This window comes from Clarias gariepinus, chromosome 14, assembly GCF_024256425.1.
Source record: "Clarias gariepinus isolate MV-2021 ecotype Netherlands chromosome 14, CGAR_prim_01v2, whole genome shotgun sequence".
NCBI classification, from domain to species: Eukaryota; Metazoa; Chordata; class Actinopteri; order Siluriformes; family Clariidae; genus Clarias; species Clarias gariepinus.
Window position 1 is genome coordinate 4,482,099 of NC_071113.1, and position 21,232 is coordinate 4,503,330.

At 46.5% G+C, this 21,232-nt stretch overlaps 13 non-coding genes across 13 annotated transcripts; all 13 read left to right on the plus strand.

Moving 5' to 3' along the window:
- Positions 1–136: 136 nt before the first annotated feature.
- On the plus strand, positions 137–218 carry trnas-gcu (transfer RNA serine (anticodon GCU)). Its single transcript has one exon. It is a non-coding gene; the product is annotated as a tRNA-Ser (tRNA).
- Positions 219–574: 356 nt separating this feature from the next.
- On the plus strand, positions 575–656 carry trnal-aag (transfer RNA leucine (anticodon AAG)). Its single transcript has one exon. It is a non-coding gene; the product is annotated as a tRNA-Leu (tRNA).
- A 1,138-nt stretch (positions 657–1,794) lies between these two features.
- On the plus strand, positions 1,795–1,876 carry trnas-gcu (transfer RNA serine (anticodon GCU)). The gene has a single exon. It is a non-coding gene; the product is annotated as a tRNA-Ser (tRNA).
- A 356-nt stretch (positions 1,877–2,232) lies between these two features.
- Positions 2,233–2,314, plus strand: trnal-aag (transfer RNA leucine (anticodon AAG)). Its single transcript has one exon. It is a non-coding gene; the product is annotated as a tRNA-Leu (tRNA).
- Positions 2,315–3,887: 1,573 nt separating this feature from the next.
- trnal-aag (transfer RNA leucine (anticodon AAG)) lies at positions 3,888–3,969 on the plus strand. The gene has a single exon. It is a non-coding gene; the product is annotated as a tRNA-Leu (tRNA).
- Positions 3,970–5,106: 1,137 nt separating this feature from the next.
- Positions 5,107–5,188, plus strand: trnas-gcu (transfer RNA serine (anticodon GCU)). The gene has a single exon. It is a non-coding gene; the product is annotated as a tRNA-Ser (tRNA).
- Positions 5,189–5,544: 356 nt separating this feature from the next.
- trnal-aag (transfer RNA leucine (anticodon AAG)) lies at positions 5,545–5,626 on the plus strand. Its single transcript has one exon. It is a non-coding gene; the product is annotated as a tRNA-Leu (tRNA).
- A 1,576-nt stretch (positions 5,627–7,202) lies between these two features.
- trnal-aag (transfer RNA leucine (anticodon AAG)) lies at positions 7,203–7,284 on the plus strand. The gene has a single exon. It is a non-coding gene; the product is annotated as a tRNA-Leu (tRNA).
- Positions 7,285–8,742: 1,458 nt separating this feature from the next.
- trnal-aag (transfer RNA leucine (anticodon AAG)) lies at positions 8,743–8,824 on the plus strand. The gene has a single exon. It is a non-coding gene; the product is annotated as a tRNA-Leu (tRNA).
- A 1,458-nt stretch (positions 8,825–10,282) lies between these two features.
- trnal-aag (transfer RNA leucine (anticodon AAG)) lies at positions 10,283–10,364 on the plus strand. The gene has a single exon. It is a non-coding gene; the product is annotated as a tRNA-Leu (tRNA).
- Positions 10,365–11,686: 1,322 nt separating this feature from the next.
- trnal-aag (transfer RNA leucine (anticodon AAG)) lies at positions 11,687–11,768 on the plus strand. Its single transcript has one exon. It is a non-coding gene; the product is annotated as a tRNA-Leu (tRNA).
- A 1,456-nt stretch (positions 11,769–13,224) lies between these two features.
- Positions 13,225–13,306, plus strand: trnal-aag (transfer RNA leucine (anticodon AAG)). The gene has a single exon. It is a non-coding gene; the product is annotated as a tRNA-Leu (tRNA).
- A 7,364-nt stretch (positions 13,307–20,670) lies between these two features.
- Positions 20,671–20,752, plus strand: trnal-aag (transfer RNA leucine (anticodon AAG)). The gene has a single exon. It is a non-coding gene; the product is annotated as a tRNA-Leu (tRNA).
- The last annotated feature ends 480 nt before the right edge of the window (positions 20,753–21,232 follow it).

Genomic DNA, 21,232 nt, shown 5'->3' on the forward strand with positions numbered 1-21,232 from the left:
ACTTCAAATTCAGTGGGCTCTGGGATGAAACTTGGATGCCATGCTCTCAGACATGCATGGAGTTGATAAGAAAAAAAAAAAACTTCAAGATATTCCGCTGTCCCTTACAAAATGTGTGAGGATGTTCATTGCTTTCGACGAGGTGGCCGAGAGGTTAAGGCGATGGACTGCTAATCCATTGTGCTCTGCACGCGTGGGTTCGAATCCCACCTTCGTCGCTTGTGTGTTTTAGGCGGTTCCTAGAATGCCTCACGCTATTGCAGTGTCTTTTTCGTCAAGAAGACCTACAAGCAGCGCTTTTACACAGGTCCATGAGCCTGACTGGAGACACGTAGCACTGGTCATGCGCCTTTTGCTCCCAGGTTCATCTGTTTGAACTATGTCAACATGAGATTTAAGGCAGTTGACAGTCGATCCACTGTGCATAACCCATGTAGGTATGGATTCTTTTGTCATCAACAAGAGCGTGCTCAACCAATTTTGGTAATGAACGAAGGGCAGCCATTATTGCCTAATCTTTGCACGTTCGCTCTCTTTATTTTGTGATTTTCCATGGTCGCGTCCTTCATCTGTTGGTAGCGTGGCCGAGCGGTCTAAGGCGCTGGATTAAGGCTCCAGTCTCTTCGGAGGCGTGGGTTCGAATCCCACCGCTGCCAGGACCTGCTTTTGATTCGACTTCTGCATTGACAGTTGGCCGAAGGTCACTAAATGGGTCACTTACAGCGGTATTTCTCCTGGAATGCTCATGCGCTAGCTCTCTTCATCAAAGTGTTTCGATAGCTTCTGCAGCCCGGCTTATGCTAAAGGATCGTTAGCCTCACCACAGCTGTTTTTCGTGGTCATGCCTGCTTTCCTTGTTCTCCCTTGGAATGTCTCAATCAACAGCTTAACTCTGATATCCCCTCACAAGCCCCTTTGGGATTTTGAGTCCAGTCTACCAAAAGGCATGCTTTCCAAGCCCACCATTGCCAGGGAGCCTATTGTGGGGTTTGTAATGTCATTCTTCCGAAAGGATTTAAACAGCTCTAGGCTCCCATGCTTTAATGCTCCACCTGTAACTACAACTCACAACAAATAGCACTTACCAAATAATTCAAACAGATCGAAGCTGCTGTCAGGGTGTCAAATGTAGGAGGCAATCCTGCCTTGCGTGGCTTGTCTCCCAAGTCTTCAGGTAGCTCGTGCGTCCCATGTTTTCATGCTGTGCCTCACCAAGCAGCTCCCGTGGTTTCCATGGAGTACCTCAGACAGTCAGCCAACATGGAGCATGCTGCTTACAGAGCGTCTCAAAACTTGCTCCCTTTTCACGAGGCTGTTCACATCTCCAGTTACAAAGCATTATAGTTGTTCGAAAAAGCTACCTAGCTCGTCTGAACAGGGCGGGGTATGGGCCTAATCGAAACTTCGCCACCAAAGATTGGAAAACGGTCAGCTCGACGAAGAAATGATCCTGTTCTCTGTCAAGTTTGCAGCGCCTCTCCGCATCCACTCAATTCACTTCCTGTTAAAGCACACCACATGCCACAAGGCATACACATGTTGAATGAGAGAATGAGTCATCTAGTTTGCTTAAAAAAAAACCAAAAGAAATTATCTTTCCAGAATTTGTCTTAAACGCTGGAAGCGCTGTACTTGGTGGCCAAGAGTTTAATGCGAGCACTTCAAATTCAGTGGGCTCTGGGATGAAACTTGGATGCCATGCTCTCAGACATGCATGGAGTTGATAAGAAAAAAAAAAAACTTCAAGATATTCCGCTGTCCCTTACAAAATGTGTGAGGATGTTCATTGCTTTTGACGAGGTGGCTGAGAGGTTAAGGCGATGGACTGCTAATCCATTGTGCTCTGCACGCGTGGGTTCGAATCCCACCTTCGTCGCTTGTGTGTTTTAGGCGGTTCCTAGAATGCCTCACGCTATTGCAGTGTCTTTTTCGTCAAGAAGACCTACAAGCAGCGCTTTTACACAGGTCCATGAGCCTGACTGGAGACACGTAGCACTGGTCATGCGCCTTTTGCTCCCAGGTTCATCTGTTTGAACTATGTCAACATGAGATTTAAGGCAGTTGACAGTCGATCCACTGTGCATAACCCATGTAGGTATGGATTCTTTTGTCATCAACAAGAGCGTGCTCAACCAATTTTGGTAATGAACGAAGGGCAGCCATTATTGCCTAATCTTTGCACGTTCGCTCTCTTTATTTTGTGATTTTCCATGGTCGCTTCCTTCATCTGTTGGTAGCGTGGCCGAGCGGTCTAAGGCGCTGGATTAAGGCTCCAGTCTCTTCGGAGGCGTGGGTTGGAATCCCACCGCTGCCAGGACCTGCTTTTGATTCGACTTCTGCATTGACAGTTGGCCGAAGGTCACTAAATGGGTCACTTCCAGCGGTATTTCTCCTGGAATGCTCATGCGCTAGCTCTCTTCATCAAAGTGTTTCGATAGCTTCTGCAGCCCGGCTTATGCTAAAGGATCGTTAGCCTCACCACAGCTGTTTTTCGTGGTCATGCCTGCTTTCCTTGTTCTCCCTTGGAATGTCTCAATCAACAGCTTAACTCTGATATCCCCTCACAAGCCCCTTTGGGATTTTGAGTCCAGTCTACCAAAAGGCATGCTTTCCAAGCCCACCATTGCCAGGGAGCCTATTGTGGGGTTTGTAATGTCATTCTTCCGAAAGGATTTAAACAGCTCTAGGCTCCCATGCTTTAATGCTCCACCTGTAACTACAACTCACAACAAATAGCACTTACCAAATGATTCAAACAGATCGAAGCTGCTGTCAGGGTGTCAAATGTAGGAGGCAATCCTGCCTTGCGTGGCTTGTCTCCCAAGTCTTCAGGTAGCTCGTGCGTCCCATGTTTTCATGCTGTGCCTCACCAAGCAGCTCCCGTGGTTTCCATGGAGTACCTCAGACAGTCAGCCAACATGGAGCATGCTGCTTACAGAGCGTCTCAAAACTTGCTCCCTTTTCACGAGGCTGTTCACATCTCCAGTTACAAAGCATTATAGTTGTTCGAAAAAGCTACCTAGCTCGTCTGAACAGGGCGGGGTATGGGCCTAATCGAAACTTCGCCACCAAAGATTGGGAAACGGTCAGCTCGACGAAGAAATGATCCTGTTCTCTGTCAAGTTTGCAGCGCCTCTCCGCATCCACTCAATTCACTTCATGTTAAAGCACACCACATGCCACAAGGCATACACATGTTGAATGAGAGAATGAGTCATCTAGTTTGCTCAAAAAAAAGAAAAGAAATGATCTTTCCAGAATTTGTCTTAAACGCTGGAAGCGCTGTACTTGGTGGCCAAGAGTTTAATGCGAGCACTTCAAATTCAGTGGGCTCTGGGATGAAACTTGGATGCCATGCTCTCAGACATGCATAGAGTTGATAAGAAAAAAAACAACTTCAAGATATTCCGCTGTCCCTTACAAAATGTGTGAGGATGTTCATTGCTTTCGACGAGGTGGCCGAGAGGTTAAGGCGATGAACTGCTAATCCATTCTGCTCTGCACGCGTGGGTTCGAATCCCACCTTCGTCGCTTGTGTGTTTTAGGCGGTTCCTAGAATGCCTCACGCTATTGCAGTGTCTTTTTCGTCAAGAAGACCTACAAGCAGCGCTTTTACACAGGTCCATGAGCCTGACTGGAGACACGTAGCACTGGTCATGCGCCTTTTGCTCCCAGGTTCATCTGTTTGAACTATGTCAACATGAGATTTAAGGCAGTTGACAGTCGATCCACTGTGCATAACCCATGTAGGTATGGATTCTTTTGTCATCAACAAGAGCGTGCTCAACCAATTTTGGTAATGAACGAAGGGCAGCCATTATTGCCTAATCTTTGCACGTTCGCTCTCTTTATTTTGTGATTTTCCATGGTCGCTTCCTTCATCTGTTGGTAGCGTGGCCGAGCGGTCTAAGGCGCTGGATTAAGGCTCCAGTCTCTTCGGAGGCGTGGGTTCGAATCCCACCGCTGCCAGGACCTGCTTTTGATTCGACTTCTGCATTGACAGTTGGCCGAAGGTCACTAAATGGGTCACTTCCAGCGGTATTTCTCCTGGAATGCTCATGCGCTAGCTCTCTTCATCAAAGTGTTTCGATAGCTTCTGCAGCCCGGCTTATGCTAAAGGATCGTTAGCCTCACCACAGCTGTTTTTCGTGGTCATGCCTGCTTTCCTTGTTCTCCCTTGGAATGTCTCAATCAACAGCTTAACTCTGATATCCCCTCACAAGCCCCTTTGGGATTTTGAGTCCAGTCTACCAAAAGGCATGCTTTCCAAGCCCACCATTGCCAGGGAGCCTATTGTGGGGTTTGTAATGTCATTCTTCCGAAAGGATTTAAACAGCTCTAGGCTCCCATGCTTTAATGCTCCACCTGTAACTACAACTCACAACAAATAGCACTTACCAAATGATTCAAACAGATCGAAGCTGCTGTCAGGGTGTCAAATGTAGGAGGCAATCCTGCCTTGCGTGGCTTGTCTCCCAAGTCTTCAGGTAGCTCGTGCGTCCCATGTTTTCATGCTGTGCCTCACCAAGCAGCTCCCGTGGTTTCCATAGAGTACCTCAGACAGTCAGCCAACATGGAGCATGCTGCTTACAGAGCGTCTCAAAACTTGCTCCCTTTTCACGAGGCTGTTCACATCTCCAGTTACAAAGCATTATAGTTGTTCGAAAAAGCTACCTAGCTCGTCTGAACAGGGCGGGGTATGGGCCTAATCGAAACTTCGCCACCAAAGATTGGGAAACGGTCAGCTCGACGAAGAAATGATCCTGTTCTCTGTCAAGTTTGCAGCGCCTCTCCGCATCCACTCAATTCACTTCCTGTTAAAGCACACCACATGCCACAAGGCATACACATGTTGAATGAGAGAATGAGTCATCTAGTTTGCTTAAAAAAAAGAAAAGAAATGATCTTTCCAGAATTTGTCTTAAACGCTGGAAGCGCTGTACTTGGTGGCCAAGAGTTTAATGCGAGCACTTCAAATTCAGTGGGCTCTGGGATGAAACTTGGATGCCATGCTCTCAGACATGCATGGAGTTGATAAGAAAAAAAAAACAACTTCAAGATATTCCGCTGTCCCTTACAAAATGTGTGAGGATGTTCATTGCTTTCGATGAGGTGGCCGAGAGGTTAAGGCGATGGACTGCTAATCCATTGTGCTCTGCACGCGTGGGTTCGAATCCCACCTTCGTCGCTTGTGTGTTTTAGGTGGTTCCTAGAATGCCTCACGCTATTGCAGTGTCTTTTTCGTCAAGAAGACCTACAAGCAGCGCTTTTACACAGGTCCATGAGCCTGACTGGAGACACGTAGCTCTGGTCATGCGCCTTTTGCTCCCAGGTTCATCTGTTTGAACTATGTCAACATGAGATTTAAGGCAGTTGACAGTCGATCCACTGTGCATAACCCATGTAGGTATGGATTCTTTTGTCATCAACAAGAGCGTGCTCAACCAATTTTGGTAATGAACGAAGGGCAGCCATTATTGCCTAATCTTTGCACGTTCGCTCTCTTTATTTTGTGATTTTCCATGGTCGCTTCCTTCATCTGTTGGTAGCGTGGCCGAGCGGTCTAAGGCGCTGGATTAAGGCTCTAGTCTCTTCGGAGGCGTGGGTTCGAATCCCACCGCTGCCAGGACCTGCTTTTGATTCGACTTCTGCATTGACAGTTGGCCGAAGGTCACTAAATGGGTCACTTACAGCGGTATTTCTCCTGGAATGCTCATGCGCTAGCTCTCTTCATCAAAGTGTTTCGATAGCTTCTGCAGCCCGGCTTATGCTAAAGGATCGTTAGCCTCACCACAGCTGTTTTTCGTGGTCATGCCTGCTTTCCTTGTTCTTCCTTGGAATGTCTCAATCAACAGCTTAACTCTGATATCCCCTCACAAGCCCCTTTGGGATTTTGAGTCCAGTCTACCAAAAGGCATGCTTTCCAAGCCCACCATTGCCAGGGAGCCTATTGTGGGGTTTGTAATGTCATTCTTCCGAAAGGATTTAAACAGCTCTAGGCTCCCATGCTTTAATGCTCCACCTGTAACTACAACTCACAACAAATAGCACTTACCAAATAATTCAAACAGATCGAAGCTGCTGTCAGGGTGTCAAATGTAGGAGGCAATCCTGCCTTGCGTGGCTTGTCTCCCAAGTCTTCAGGTAGCTCGTGCGTCCCATGTTTTCATGCTGTGCCTCACCAAGCAGCTCCCGTGGTTTCCATGGAGTACCTCAGACAGTCAGCCAACATGGAGCATGCTGCTTACAGAGCGTCTCAAAACTTGCTCCCTTTTCACGAGGCTGTTCACATCTCCAGTTACAAAGCATTATAGTTGTTCGAAAAAGCTACCTAGCTCGTCTGAACAGGGCGAGGTATGGGCCTAATCGAAACTTCGCCACCAAAGATTGGAAAACGGTCAGCTCGACGAAGAAATGATCCTGTTCTCTGTCAAGTTTGCAGCGCCTCTCCGCATCCACTCAATTCACTTCCTGTTAAAGCACACCACATGCCACAAGGCATACACATGTTGAATGAGAGAATGAGTCATCTAGTTTGCTTAAAAAAAAAACAAAAGAAATGATCTTTCCAGAATTTGTCTTAAACGCTGGAAGCGCTGTACTTGGTGGCCAAGAGTTTAATGCGAGCACTTCAAATTCAGTGGGCTCTGGGATGAAACTTGGATGCCATGCTCTCAGACATGCATGGAGTTGATAAGAAAAAAAAAAAACTTCAAGATATTCCGCTGTCCCTTACAAAATGTGTGAGGATGTTCATTGCTTTCGACGAGGTGGCCGAGAGTTTAAGGCGATGGACTGCTAATCCATTGTGCTCTGCACGCGTGGGTTCGAATCCCACCTTCGTCGCTTGTGTGTTTTAGGCGGTTCCTAGAATGCCTCACGCTATTGCAGTGTCTTTTTCGTCAAGAAGACCTACAAGCAGCGCTTTTACACAGGTCCATGAGCCTGACTGGAGACACGTAGCACTGGTCATGCGCCTTTTGCTCCCAGGTTCATCTGTTTGAACTATGTCAACATGAGATTTAAGGCAGTTGACAGTCGATCCACTGTGCATAACCCATGTAGGTATGGATTCTTTTGTCATCAACAAGAGCGTGCTCAACCAATTTTGGTAATGAACGAAGGGCAGCCATTATTGCCTAATCTTTGCACGTTCGCTCTCTTTATTTTGTGATTTTCCATGGTCGCTTCCTTCATCTGTTGGTAGCGTGGCCGAGCGGTCTAAGGCGCTGGATTAAGGCTCCAGTCTCTTCGGAGGCGTGGGTTCGAATCCCACCGCTGCCAGGACCTGCTTTTGATTCGACTTCTGCATTGACAGTTGGCCGAAGGTCACTAAATGGGTCACTTCCAGCGGTATTTCTCCTGGAATGCTCATGCGCTAGCTCTCTTCATCAAAGTGTTTCGATAGCTTCTGCAGCCCGGCTTATGCTAAAGGATCGTTAGCCTCACCACAGCTGTTTTTCGTGGTCATGCCTGCTTTCCTTGTTCTCCCTTGGAATGTCTCAATCAACAGCTTAACTTTGATATCCCCTCACAAGCCCCTTTGGGATTTTGAGTCCAGTCTACCAAAAGGCATGCTTTCCAAGCCCACCATTGCCAGGGAGCCTATTGTGGGGTTTGTAATGTCATTCTTCCGAAAGGATTTAAACAGCTCTAGGCTCCCATGCTTTAATGCTCCACCTGTAACTACAACTCACAACAAATAGCACTTACCAAATGATTCAAACAGATCGAAGCTGCTGTCAGAGTGTCAAATGTAGGAGGCAATCCTGCCTTGCGTGGCTTGTCTCCCAAGTCTTCAGGTAGCTCGTGCGTCCCATGTTTTCATGCTGTGCCTCACCAAGCAGCTCCCGTGGTTTCCATGGAGTACCTCAGACAGTCAGCCAACATGGAGCATGCTGCTTACAGAGCGTCTCAAAACTTGCTCCCTTTTCACGAGGCTGTTTACATCTCCAGTTACAAAGCATTATAGTTGTTCGAAAAAGCTACCTAGCTCGTCTGAACAGGGCGGGGTATGGGCCTAATCGAAACTTCGCCACCAAAGATTGGGAAACGGTCAGCTCGACGAAGGAATGATCCTGTTCTCTGTCAAGTTTGCAGCGCCTCTCCGCATCCACTCAATTCACTTCCTGTTAAAGCACACCACATGCCACAAGGCATACACATGTTGAATGAGAGAATGGATGAATGGGATGAAACTTGGATGCCATGCTCTCAGACGTGCATGGAGTTGATAAGAAAAAAAAACAACTTCAAGATATTCCGCTGTCCCTGACAAAATGTGTGAGGATTTTCCTTGGTTTCGACGAGGTGGCCGAAAGGTTAAGGCGATGGACTGCTAATCTATTGTGCTCTGCATGCGTGGGGTCAAATCCCACCTTCGTCGCTTGTGTGTTTTAGCCGGTTCCTAAAATGCCTCTCGCTATTGCAGTGTCTTTTTCGTCAAGAAGACCTACAAGCAGCACTTTTACACAGGTCCATGAGCCTGACTGGAGACACGTAGCACTGGTCATGCGCCTTTTGCTCCCAGGTTCATCTGTTTGAACTATGTCAACATGAGATTTAAGGCAGTTGACAGTCGATCCACTGTGCATAACCCATGTAGGTATGGAATCTTTTGTCATCAACAAGAGCGTGCTCAACCAATTTTGGTAATGAACGAAGGGCAGCCATTATTGCCTAATCTTTGCACGTTCGCTCTCTTTCTTTTGTGATTTTCCATGGTCGCTTCCTTCATCTGTTGGTAGCGTGGCCGAGCGGTCTAAGGCGCTGGATTAAGGCTCCAGTCTCTTCGGAGGCGTGGGTTCGAGTCCCACCGCTGCCAGGACCTGCTTTTGATTCGACTTCTGCATTGACAGTTGGCCGAAGGTCACTAAATGGGTCACTTCCAGCGGTATTTCTCCTGGAATGCTCATGCGCTAGCTCTCTTCATCAAAGTGTTTCGATAGCTTCTGCAGCCCGGCTTATGCTAAAGGATCGTTAGCCTCACCACAGCTGTTTTTCGTGGTCATGCCTGCTTTCCTTGTTCTCCCTTGGAATGTCTCAATCAACAGCTTAACTCTGATATCCCCGCACAAGCCCCTTTGGGATTTTGAGTCCAGTCTACCAAAAGGCATGCTTTCCAAGCCCACCATTGCCAGGGAGCCTATTGTGGGGTTTGTAATGTCATTCTTCCGAAAGGATTTAAACAGCTCTAGGCTCCCATGCTTTAATGCTCCACCTGTAACTACAACTCACAACAAATAGCACTTACCAAATGATTCAAACAGATCGAAGCTGCTGTCAGAGTGTCAAATGTAGGAGGCAATCCTGCCTTGCGTGGCTTGTCTCCCAAGTCTTCAGGTAGCTCGTGCGTCCCATGTTTTCATGCTGTGCCTCACCAAGCAGCTCCCGTGGTTTCCATGGAGTACCTCAGACAGTCAGCCAACATGGAGCATGCTGCTTACAGAGCGTCTCAAAACTTGCTCCCTTTTCACGAGGCTGTTCACATCTCCAGTTACAAAGCATTATAGTTGTTCGAAAAAGCTACCTAGCTCGTCTGAACAGGGCGGGGTATGGGCCTAATCGAAACTTCGCCACCAAAGATTGGGAAACGGTCAGCTCGACGAAGGAATGATCCTGTTCTCTGTCAAGTTTGCAGCGCCTCTCCGCATCCACTCAATTCACTTCCTGTTAAAGCACACCACATGCCACAAGGCATACACATGTTGAATGAGAGAATGGATGAATGGGATGAAACTTGGATGCCATGCTCTCAGACGTGCATGGAGTTGATAAGAAAAAAAAACAACCTCAAGATATTCCGCTGTCCCTGACAAAATGTGTGAGGATTTTCCTTGGTTTCGACGAGGTGGCCGAAAGGTTAAGGCGATGGACTGCTAATCTATTGTGCTCTGCATGCGTGGGGTCAAATCCCACCTTCGTCGCTTGTGTGTTTTAGCCGGTTCCTAAAATGCCTCTCGCTATTGCAGTGTCTTTTTCGTCAAGAAGACCTACAAGCAGCACTTTTACACAGGTCCATGAGCCTGACTGGAGACACGTAGCACTGGTCATGCGCCTTTTGCTCCCAGGTTCATCTGTTTGAACTATGTCAACATGAGATTTAAGGCAGTTGACAGTCGATCCACTGTGCATAACCCATGTAGGTATGGAATCTTTTGTCATCAACAAGAGCGTGCTCAACCAATTTTGGTAATGAACGAAGGGCAGCCATTATTGCCTAATCTTTGCACGTTCGCTCTCTTTCTTTTGTGATTTTCCATGGTCGCTTCCTTCATCTGTTGGTAGCGTGGCCGAGCGGTCTAAGGCGCTGGATTAAGGCTCCAGTCTCTTCGGAGGCGTGGGTTCGAATCCCACCGCTGCCAGGACCTGCTTTTGATTCGACTTCTGCATTGACAGTTGTTTTTCGTGGTCATGCCTGCTTTCCTTGTTCTCCCTTGGAATGTCTCAATCAACAGCTTAACTCTGATATCCCCTCACAAGCCCCTTTGGGATTTTGAGTCCAGTCTACCAAAAGGCATGCTTTCCAAGCCCACCATTGCCAGGGAGCCTATTGTGGGGTTTGTAATGTCATTCTTCCGAAAGGATTTAAACAGCTCTAGGCTCCCATGCTTTAATGCTCCACCTGTAACTACAACTCACAACAAATAGCACTTACCAAATAATTCAAACAGATCGAAGCTGCTGTCAGGGTGTCAAATGTAGGAGGCAATCCTGCCTTGCGTGGCTTGTCTCCCAAGTCTTCAGGTAGCTCGTGCGTCCCATGTTTTCATGCTGTGCCTCACCAAGCAGCTCCCGTGGTTTCCATGGAGTACCTCAGACAGTCAGCCAACATGGAGCATGCTGCTTACAGAGCGTCTCAAAACTTGCTCCCTTTTCACGAGGCTGTTCACATCTCCAGTTACAAAGCATTATAGTTGTTCGAAAAAGCTACCTAGCTCGTCTGAACAGGGCGGGGTATAGGCCTAATCGAAACTTCGCCACCAAAGATTGGGAAACGATCAGCTCGACGAAGGAATGATCCTGTTCTCTGTCAAGTTTGCAGCGCCTCTCCGCATCCACTCAATTCACTTCCTGTTAAAGCACACCACATGCCACAAGGCATACACATGTTGAATGAGAGAATGGATGAATGGGATGAAACTTGGATGCCATGCTCTCAGACGTGCATGGAGTTGATAAGAAAAAAAAACAACTTCAAGATATTCCGCTGTCCCTGACAAAATGTGTGAGGATTTTCCTTGGTTTCGACGAGGTGGCCGAAAGGTTAAGGGGATGGACTGCTAATCTATTGTGCTCTGCATGCGTGGGGTCAAATCCCACCTTCGTCGCTTGTGTGTTTTAGCCGGTTCCTAAAATGCCTCCCGCTATTGCAGTGTCTTTTTCGTCAAGAAGACCTACAAGCAGCACTTTTACACAGGTCCATGAGCCTGACTGGAGACACGTAGCACTGGTCATGCGCCTTTTGCTCCCAGGTTCATCTGTTTGAACTATGTCAACATGAGATTTAAGGCAGTTGACAGTCGATCCACTGTGCATAACCCATGTAGGTATGGAATCTTTTGTCATCAACAAGAGCGTGCTCAACCAATTTTGGTAATGAACGAAGGGCAGCCATTATTGCCTAATCTTTGCACGTTCGCTCTCTTTCTTTTGTGATTTTCCATGGTCGCTTCCTTCATCTGTTGGTAGCGTGGCCGAGCGGTCTAAGGCGCTGGATTAAGGCTCCAGTCTCTTCGGAGGCGTGGGTTCGAATCCCACCGCTGCCAGGACCTGCTTTTGATTCGACTTCTGCATTGACAGTTGGCCGAAGGTCACTAAATGGGTCACTTCCAGCGGTATTTCTCCTGGAATGCTCATGCGCTAGCTCTCTTCATCAAAGTGTTTCGATAGCTTCTGCAGCCCGGCTTATGCTACAGGATCGTTAGCCTCACCACAGCTGTTTTTCGTGGTCATGCCTGCTTTCCTTGTTCTCCCTTGGAATGTCTCAATCAACAGCTTAACTCTGATATCCCCGCACAAGCCCCTTTGAGATTTTAAGTCCAGTCTACCAAAAGGCATGCTTTCCAAGCCTACCATTGCCAGGGAGCCTATTGTGGGGTTTGTAATGTCATTCTTCCGAAAGGATTTAAACAGCTCTAGGCTCCCATGCTTTAATGCTCCACCTGTAACTACAACTCACAACAAATAGCACTTACCAAATGATTCAAACAGATCGAAGCTGCTGTCAGGGTGTCAAATGTAGGAGGCAATCCTGCCTTGCGTGGCTTGTCTCCCAAGTCTTCAGGTAGCTCGTGCGTCCCATGTTTTCATGCTGTGCCACCAAGCAGCTCCCGTGGTTTCCATGGAGTACCTCAGACAGTCAGCCAACATGGAGCATGCTGCTTACAGAGCGTCTCAAAACTTGCTCCCTTTTCACGAGGCTGTTCACATCTCCAGTTACAAAGCATTATAGTTGTTCGAAAAAGCTACCTAGCTCGTCTGAACAGGGCGGGGTATAGGCCTAATCGAAACTTCGCCACCAAAGATTGGGAAACGGTCAGCTCGACGAAGAAATGATCCTGTTCTCTGTCAAGTTTGCAGCGCCTCTCCGCATCCACTCAATTCACTTCCTGTTAAAGCACACCACATGCCACAAGGCATACACATGTTGAATGAGAGAATGGATGAATGGAATGAAACTTGGATGCCATGCTCTCAGACGTGCATGGAGTTGATAAGAAAAAAAAACAACTTCAAGATATTCCGCTGTCCCTGACAAAATGTGTGAGGATTTTCCTTTGTTTCGACGAGGTGGCCGAAAGGTTAAGGCGATGGACTGCTAATCTATTGTGCTCTGCACGCGTGGGGTCGAATCCCACCTTCGTCGCTTGTGTGTTTTAGCCGGTTCCTAAAATGCCTCACGCTATTGCAGTGTCTTTTTCGTCAAGAAGACCTACAAGCAGCGCTTTTACACAGGTCTATGAGCCTGACTGGAGACACGTAGCACTGGTCATGCGCCTTTTGCTCCCAGGTTCATCTGTTTGAACTATGTCAACGAGAGATTTAGGGCAGTTGACAGTCGATCCACTGTGCATAACCCATGTAGGTATGGAATCTTTTGTCATCAACAAGAGCGTGCTCAACCAATTTTGGTAATGAACGAAGGGCAGCCATTATTGCCTAATCTTTGCACGTTCGCTCTCTTTCTTTTGTGATTTTCCATGGTCGCTTCCTTCATCTGTTGGTAGCGTGGCCGAGCGGTCTAAGGCGCTGGATTAAGGCTCCAGTCTCTTCGGAGGCGTGGGTTCGAATCCCACCGCTGCCAGGACCTGCTTTTGATTCGACTTCTGCATTGACAGTTGGCCGAAGGTCACTAAATGGGTCACTTCCAGCGGTATTTCTCCTGGAATGCTCATGCGCTAGCTCTCTTCATCAAAGTGTTTCGATAGCTTCTGCAGCCCGGCTTATGCTACAGGATCGTTAGCCTCACCACAGCTGTTTTTCGTGGTCATGCCTGCTTTCCTTGTTCTCCCTTGGAATGTCTCAATCAACAGCTTAACTCTGATATCCCCGCACAAGCCCCTTTGAGATTTTAAGTCCAGTCTACCAAAAGGCATGCTTTCCAAGCCTACCATTGCCAGGGAGCCTATTGTGGGGTTTGTAATGTCATTCTTCCGAAAGGATTTAAACAGCTCTAGGCTCCCATGCTTTAATGCTCTACCTGTAACTACAACTCACAACAAATAGCACTTACCAAATGATTCAAACAGATCGAAGCTGCTGTCAGGGTGTCAAATGTAGGAGGCAATCCTGCCTTGCGTGGCTTGTCTCCCAAGTCTTCAGGTAGCTTGTGCGTCCCATGTTTTCATGCTGTGCCACCAAGCAGCTCCCGTGGTTTCCACAAATTCAGTGGGCTCTGGGATGAACCTTTGATGCCATGCTCTCAGACATGCATGGAGTTGATAAGAAAAAAAAACAACTTCAAGACAGTCCGCTGTCTCTTACAAAATGTGTGAGGATGTTCCTTGGTTTCGACGAGGTGGCCGAGAGGTTAAGGCGATGGACTGCTAATCCATTGTGCTCTGCACGTGTGGGTTGGAATCCCACCTTCGTTGCTTGTGTGTTTTAGCCGGTTCCTAGAATGCTTCACGCTATTGCAGTGTCTTTTTCGTCAAGAAGACCTACAAGCAGCGCTTTTACACAGGTCCATGAGCCTGACTGGAGACACGTAGCACTGGTCATGCGCCTTTTGCTCCCAGGTTCATCTGTTTGAACTATGTCAACGAGAGATTTAGGGCAGTTGACAGTCGATCCACTGTGCATAACCCATGTAGGTATGGAATCTTTTGTCATCAACAAGAGCGTGCTCAACCAATTTTGGTAATGAACGAAGGGCAGCCATTATTGCCTAATCTTTGCACGTTCGCTCTCTTTCTTTTGTGATTTTCCATGGTCGCTTCCTTCATCTGTTGGTAGCGTGCCCGAGCGGTCTAAAGCGCTAGATTAAGGCTCCAGTCTCTTCGGAGGCGTGGGTTTGAATCCCACCGCTGCCAGGACCTGCTTTTGATTCGACTTCTTGACAGTTGGCCGAAGGTCACTAAATGGGTCACTTCCAGCGGTATTTCTCCTGGAATGCTCATGCGCTAGCTCTCTTCATCAAAGTGTTTCGATAGCTTCTGCAGCCCGGCTTGTAGGTGCATGTTATTCACAAGTTCTGACGCGTGTCTTTAGTTACACAGTGTCACTGACGACATCAGACGTTTCGTTGATTACTTTGTCTCTTGTTTATTTTCAACATCAAAAACAACGGTTGTTACAGTTTCTTGCATGAATCCACTGTAGTCACGACAAGTCGCTTGCTGTGTTCTGTAGCTTCGATAGATTACAGTTACAACAACTTATTTTACTGTATTCCTTTTAGCTAACCGTCTCACGGTCAAAAGCTTGTGTGCTCCACACCTTTCTGTATCCTTCCGTGTCTTAACAACAACTACAACTAACGTGCGTGATAGACATGGAACTGCATAACTGTGGGATGATGTCACAGAACAACCCATGAAATGATGCCACAATACAAATTATATGTATGATACTTAATGCTTAATGCTTAACTAATAAACTGAAATAAGATAAACATAACAACAAATCACAAGAATGAAATATGGCCCTTACATTTCCAGCCCCTAATTGACAGGCAGGAAGACTGACAATTACACACATTTTTTTGTTTTGTTGTTTTTTCTTTTTTTTTTTACAAAAAAATTTACTATATTGGAAGATTACTATATAAGATTACTATATAGCGCAACTGCTTGACTATGACTAGAGACAGACTTCAAGCAGTCGTCTACATAAAGGTTTTTAAGTACTGTGTTGACTGCCTCGGCAGATGCATTGCTGCGGTTTTCTTCTGCTGTTTTCCTAAGGGCGAAGTTAGCTACACATGGAGATGATTTTGCACCAAACAAATGAACAACCATTTTATACTCAACCAAGTCCTGACTCACGTCTCCATTCGGCCACCACAGAAAACGCAACAAGTCTGTGTCCTTTTCCGGAACTCTGACCTGATAGTACATGGCTTCCACATCTGCCATCATGGCAACTTCTTCTTGTCTAAAGCGTGCGAGCACCCCAATGAGTGAGTTTGTCAGGTCGGGTCCCTGCAGAAGCTCGCTATTTAATGATATTCCCTGATAGCTGGCAGCACAGTCAAAGACTACCCTTAGCTTTTTCTTTTGAGGATGGTACACACCATGGTGAGGTATGTACCACACTTGCCCGTCTTGTCGACTTAGGTGGGGTGTGGGGACCTTGACTGCTTGACCCTTCTTAAACATGTCATTCATGAAGTTTAAATACTCTTTGTGAAAGGATACTCTTTGTAAAAGGAGCTTTCTTAAATGGGAGACCGATGTAGAAGTGATTATCGTAAATTGCAGGGAGTTAGTTACAGAGTCTAAAAACTGATAGTCCTCTTGTGACAACTCAGCTTTGCCATCACAGTTCCGTTCAGGAAAATCATGGTTGTACTGTTGTATCAGCATTTGTTCCACACTTTCGATGGAAACTCTATTGACTGCAACGCTCACTTGCTCATTGTCACATGTGCCTTCCTCGACCGACTCTCGAAGAGGTCCATTTATGGTCCATCCAAGAGCAGTCTTTACTGCATATGGCCCATTGTGCCTGCTGTTAATTACTCGCCATGGTTCTAGGAGCCTGTGCTCTTTGTTACCTATGAGAATTTCAACTCCAGCATTAATGTAAGGCAGTTTTACTTCGCTGAGGTATGGCCACTTATCAATGTTGTGCTGTTGTGGAATATTTTCCACTGAGACTGGGATACTCTTTTGTGTGAACACTTTGGGGAGTTCAACAAAGGTGTTTTCTTCCAGACTGCTAACCTCTAGATCAGTAAGCACGTAACTTTCTACTTGTTTCCTCGCGTTCATGGTGCTTAACATGATGTCAATTTTTTTACCTTGTACGTTTAATCGCCTTGCTAATGACTCTGTACAAAAGGTAGCAGAGCTACCTGGGTCCATAAAGGCGTATACTTTTACTGTCTTGTTGCCTTTCTTGGACTTTATTTTAACAGGGACTATGGAGAGAATACAGTCATCTCCAGCCCCGATACACACACTCGTTTCGTGACTCGCTGTAACAGGCAATGTTTGAACTGGTTCGGTTTCGTCAGCCTTTACGATCGCTGAGCTGTGTCTTTTGCTGCAATGTGTAGCATGCGAGGATGTTTCTTTGAGCACAACTGACATGTAATTTTCTTTGTGCAGTCTTTGCTTAAATGTCCTTTTACTAAACAGCCAAAGCAGAATCCATTCTTTTTTAGAAAGTCCAATTTGACCGTATATGTCTCATTGTTAAACTTGTGGCATTCGTCTAGGGTATGATCTTGCTCACAGGATGCACAAGGTTTAGTGAAGGCACTAATAACTAATGCACCACTACTCTTTACTGTGATTGAGTCTTTATGATTTTTACCAACCTGTTTTACGCCGGTCGCAAAGCTGCTACCTCTCTTTTCTTCCATTTTTTGCTTGAATCCTGAAGGGGATTTGTTGCTGTGCTTTTTACCACTAGTCGTTGTACCACTAGTCGAAACGTTCAGATCTCCAAAAAGTGGGTTAGACATTACCTTTGCTTCCCGTTCTACGAATTTCATCAGCTGCACGAACTTAGCTGTTTCTTCATTGCGCTCTTCATACTCGTATACGTGGCTTCTCCATTTTTCACGCAATTTGTAGGGCAGTTTTGAGGCAACACTCCTCAGGTTGGTAGCATTGTCTAGCTCATCCATGTAATTAATGCTTGACATGGTATTGTAACATTTTACTAGGAACAGGGAGAAAGTTTTTAGCGACTTTCCGTCCTCTGACTTTATTTCCGGCCAGTTGAGTGCCTTTTGCATCAGCGTGTAGCGATTATTTGTCTATTTCCGAAATTGTCATGTAACAGTTTCATAGCCTCTGCGTAACCACGATGTTCTGTCATGAGCTGGCAGCTTCTCACTAGGTCCTTAGGCTGTCCTTCAGTATATTGCTCGAGAAAGAACAGCCTTTCATGATTGCTATCAGTTTTGGTTTCGATGGCATGTTTAAAAGCTCTTACGAAGGACGTGAACTCAAGAGGGTCACCATGGAATGGAGGAACGTTGCGCGGAAGTAAGGAATGTTGCCTCTGACTCTTTGCAAACATTTCTGTAAGATCTGCCTGAAGTGGCATCCTACCCTGAGGCTCCACTATGTCAGTGTTGTAAAGTGAGTGTTCGTTACCTTGGGTGGGCCGTTCCATTAGGGTGCTTGACATTATGGGTTTGACACTCACGGGCATGCTTAAGTGGGTTGCTCGGAGGCGTGATGGCAGCTCAAGATATTTCGTTGCCGAACTGTGGTTGCAGTGGTCTTTGTGCTCCGGTTTGGAAGCGCATGCACCACGCGTTTCGATGGTCACGTCCTGTCTTGCAGGACCTTGCCGTTCTACACAACCCTGATACACTTTTATTTTTGCATCACTTCCTCTATTTCTAACGCCTGCCGTTGCTCTAAGATTGCTGCTTCAGCCAGCAAGGATGCTCTGTCAGCTTCTGCCTGTTTTAGCCGAGCTAAGGATGCTGTAGATGTTGAGGACCTTTTGGATGCTACCGTCACTACGCTTCCGTGCTTGTTAGGAGCGAGCGCCCTTAGTTCCACCATTGACACACTGTCCTCTGGTAAAACTCCGTCGTCGAATGTTTGAGGCGGCTTAGAGCGGTTCTGAATTTCTGTTATCCACGTCTCTACCCTTTTCCTGAATTCTGTGGCGCACAGCAGTTTAGACATATACCAGTTTCGCCGGTCATGTTCGTGTTCGTTTTCGTTTAGGTGCAATCGCACATCCCTATTGCTTTCAACAAAGTTCTCCAGTAGCGCCTTGTATTTCGTATGGTATTTGGTTTCAACGTCATACAGATTGCAGGCATCATACATAAGCAACTCTAATTCGCCAGTTAATGCAGTCAATTGACTCCACTTGCCTTCTCTGGCGTTCTTCAGTTCGTGAAGCTTGTCTGCGGCTTCTTTGTCGTCGGGCGCCATCACATGCTCAGGTTCGGCGACAGCAGCGTTGTCCTCGCCGTCTGACATAGTGAAATTTAAAGCAGGCAAAGTCCGTTTATCGCTTTCGGTTTCGGTTGCTCGTTGGCAGTCGATGCGCGTTTTTGAAGTCGCACGTGCGCTCTTCACTCCACGTTCACACTCTTAAATCACTTATCTTCATTTCTGCGGCGGAGCCAAGCTTTTGACTTTATTGTAGGTGCATGTTATTCACAAGTTCTGACGCGTGTCTTTAGTTACACAGTGTCACTGACGACATCAGACGTTTCGTTGATTTCTTTGTCTCTTGTTTATTTTCAACATCAAAAACAACGGTTGTTACAGTTTCTTGCATGAATCCACTTATGCATAGTCACGACAAGTCGCTTGCTGTGTTCTGTAGCTTCGATAGATTACAGTTACAACAACTTATTTTACTGTATTCCTTTTAGCTTACTGTCTCACGGTCAAAAGCTTGTGTGCTCCACACCTTTCTGTATCCTTCCATGTCCTAACAACAACTACAACTAACGTGCGTGATAGACATGGAACTGCATAACTGTGGGATGATGTCACAGAACAACCCATGAAATGATGTCACAATACAAATTATATGTATGATACTTAATGCTTAATGCTTAACTGATAAACTGAAATAAGATAAACATAACAACAAATCACAAGAATGAAATATGGCCCTTACACGGCTTATGCTAAAGGATCGTTAGCCTCACCACAGCTGTTTTTCGTGGTCATGCCTGCTTTCCTTGTTCTCCCTTGGAATGTCTCAATCGACAGCTTAACTCTGATATCCCCTCACAAGCCCCTTTGGGATTTTGAGTCCAGTCTACCAAAAAGGCATGCTTTCCAAGCCCACCATTGCCAGGGAGCCTATTGTGGGGTTTGTAATGTCATTCTTCCGAAAGGATTTAAACAGCTCTAGGCTCCCATGCTTTAATGCTCCACCTGTAACTACAACTTACAACAAATAGCACTTACCAAATGATTCAAACAGATCAAAGCTGCTGTCAGGGTGTCAAATGTAGGAGGCAATCCTGCCTTGTGTGGCTTGTCTCCCAAGTCTTCAGGTAGCTCGTGCGTCCCATGTTTTCTTGCTGTGCCACCAAGCAGCTCCCGTGGTTTCCATGGAGTACCTCAGACAGTCAGCCAACATGGAGCATGCTGCTTACAGAGCGTCTCAAAACTTGCTCCCTTTTCACGAGGCTGTTCACATCTCCAGTTACAAAACATTATGGTTGGTCGAAAAAGCTACCTAACTCGTCTGAACAGGGCGGGGTATAGGCCTAATCGAAACTTCGCCACCAAACATTGGGAAACGGTCAGCTCGATGAAGAAATGATCCTGTTCTCTGTCAAGTTTGCAGCGCCTCTCCGCATCCACTCAATTCACTTCCTGTTAAAGCACACCACATGCCACAAGGCATACACATGTTGAATGAGAGAATGAGTCATCTAGTTTGCTCAAAAAAAAGAAAAGAAATGATCTTTCCAAAATTTGTCTTAAACGCTGGAAGCGCTGTACTTGGTGGCCAAGAGTTTAATGCGAGCACTTCAAATTCAGTGGGCTCTGGGATAAAACTTGGATGCCATGCTCTCAGACATGCATGGAGTTGATAAGAAAAAAAAACAACTTCAAGATATTCCGCTGTCCCTTACAAAATGTGTGAGGATGTTTCTTGGTTTTGACGAGGTGGCCGAGGGGTTAAGGCGATGGACTGCTAATCCATTGTGCTCTGCACGTGTGGGTTCGAATCCCACCTATTGCAGTGTCTTTTTCATCAAGAAGACCTACAAGCAGCGCTTTTACACAGGTCCATGAGCCTGACTGGAGACACGTAGCACTGGTCATGCGCCTTTTGCTCCCAGGTTCATCTGTTTGAACTATGTCAACATGAGATTTAAGGCAGTTGACAGTCGATCCACTGTGCATAACCCATGTAGGTATGGATTCTTTTGTCATTAACAAGAGCGTGCTCAACCAATTTTGGTAATGAACGAAGGGCAGCCATTATTGCCTAATCTTTGCACGTTCGCTCTCTTTCTTTTGTGATTTTCCATGGTCGCTTCCTTCATCTGTTGGTAGCGTGGCCGAGCGGCCTAAGGCGCTGGATTAAGGCTCCAGTCTTTTCGGAGGCGTGGGTTCGAATCCCACCGCTGCCAGGACCTGCTTTTGATTCGACTTCTGCATTGACAGTTGGCCGAAGGTCACTAAATGGGTCACTTCCAGCGGTATTTCTCCTGGAATGCTCATGCGCTAGCTCTCTATATCAAAGTGTTTCGATAGCTTCTGCAGCCCGGCTTATGCTAAAGGATCGTTAGCCTCACCACTGCTGTTTTTCGTGGTCATGCCTGCTTTCCTTGTTCTCCCTTGGAATGTCTCAATCGACAGCTTAACTCTGATATCCCCTCACAAGCCCCTTTGAGTTTTTGAGTCCAGTCTACCAAAAGAATGCTTTTCAAGCCCACCATTGCCAGGGAGCCTATTGTGGGGTTTGTAATGTCATTCTTCCGAAAGGATTTAAACAGCTCTAAATAGCACACAGTAACTAGTACACAGTAGGAGTTATTGTAACTGACTGTAAAAAGTTAGCAAGCACAACAAAAATAAGCTACACCTACTTGGTTTATAAGTTTTTTTTT